Raw genomic sequence first — 1,736 nt, 5'->3', positions numbered from 1 at the left:
AAAAAAAAAAAAAAAAAAAAAAAAAAGGAAGGAAAAAAAGGTGTCGTCGCGTTCCAGGGTTAATGCTCGACGGCCTGTCTAACCTCCTCTCCCTTGGGCTTGCTCGATACACATATATGTATATATATAATATATATTATCGAAGATAAACCGCACACGCACGCCGCCGTCCCTCCTCGAAATACCTTCGCGCTCCACTTCCTCGATTCTTTCTCGAGAATGATTTCCATTCGTTCGTGGCCGCAACCTCGGTCGGTTAGTTATTTCTTTCAGCCTGGGGTAGTAGTAGGTGGTGTGTACGTGCGCGAGTGCATAACTCGGGGCCGCGTTATAATACACACTAGACGCAAGACGCTTCATAGGCAGCAGCGCGACAGCTAACGAAGTGCGTCGTAAATAGACACGCAGACGAAAGCTTTCCTCCACCTCTTGCCGCCATTTCGAGCCGAACGCACGGAGTCTACGCCGGTAATGAACAGGCGCGAGAACCGTCGTTCGAAAACGACGCAACGCGAAACATCTCTGCTGGAATCGTCGGTCTTGTTTCACTAACCATTCAAAGATCTTGCTCTGTGTTTCTTTTCTTCTCTTGTTCGTCAGTGACTGCTTTTTCTTTTCTTTTCCTTTTCTTTGAAAATGACGTTAACCGAGATCTACGCGAACACTTGTATTCGTATTGCACGATTCGTGTCAGGAGGCTCTGTGTGTTCTTTTCACAGCAACCGTTACAGTTCCTCGGTTCGATCGGTCCTCGTCTCTCCTCCGTCCTTTGCTCGTTAATCGTGGGCGTGCTCGCTTCGAGAAAAGCGTCACACACACACACACACACACACACACACACACACACATATACACACACACATACAGACATCTGCGAGATAAACGCAATCCATTTGGCGGAAAGAAAAGCCGGTCGAATCGATCGATTCGACTGGAAATCGTTACACGCGCGTGTCTGCGTGGACGACGTGTCGGAACGGAAGCCGCCTAACGGGGAGAATCGCTCTTCCGGGATCTAGCGCATACGTTGCATGCTCGCGTTCCCCGGAAGTTGCTTTCCACCGTAGACGTGCATCCTGACGTCGCGCGACGCTCGCCCCAGTATTCCTTTCGATGCGTTATCGAAATTCCCCGGAATGGATAGCTAGCTAGCGTTATTCCGTTCGGAATAACCACGCTCTCCCTCTCGACGCTTTTCCGATGAACCGTAAACGCCAAGTATCGAGAAAACGTTCGCGCGTGCTTGCTCGTGGAATTTTTAATAAGGTCGACCTAATTATCCCGTATACAAGAACTTCAAACTATACATAAATATACATATATATATACATACATGTGCGTGTATGCATGTATGCATAGTTTGAAGTTTATTGTTCTATTTAAAAAAGCAAAGCTGCTTTTTTCCCTCCCGCTTTCGCCAAGAGTAATTAAAACAAACGTCGACGTCGCGCAACAAAGAATCAAAAAGTCGAAAAGTCAGAATTTCCGGAGAGGTTCAACTGGTGCTCCTAAATAATTACCATTCGTTAGCGTGCAGATTACGGCAGTTGCGGTCAAGTGGATTCTTGACCTAGTCCCGTTTCTCCTGGTAATTGCGCCGCGGAAGGAAAGAAAGAAAGAAAGAAAGAAGAAAAAGAAAAGCGCCAACGTTCGGCTAATCTCTCGTTAAAAACCGAATAACGCGCGTTTTACGAAGACCTGGGTGTTCGTGTCTTTGCTGAAAATTGCTAAAAAAA

General features: G+C 46.8%; 1 protein-coding gene across 10 annotated transcripts in view; it reads right to left on the bottom strand.

Moving 5' to 3' along the window:
* LOC122535505 (proton channel OtopLc) overlaps nt 1-1,736 on the bottom strand; it is a 41,393-nt gene that overhangs the window by 11,564 nt on the left and 28,093 nt on the right. The gene's annotated exons all lie outside the window — the stretch shown is intronic.

Source organism: Frieseomelitta varia, unplaced genomic scaffold, assembly GCF_011392965.1.
Source record: "Frieseomelitta varia isolate USP_RPSP 00005682 unplaced genomic scaffold, Fvar_1.2 scaffold_730, whole genome shotgun sequence".
NCBI classification, from domain to species: Eukaryota; Metazoa; Arthropoda; class Insecta; order Hymenoptera; family Apidae; genus Frieseomelitta; species Frieseomelitta varia.
Note: the sequence above shows the minus strand (reverse complement) of the source record. Positions and strands in the feature narration are given on the sequence as shown.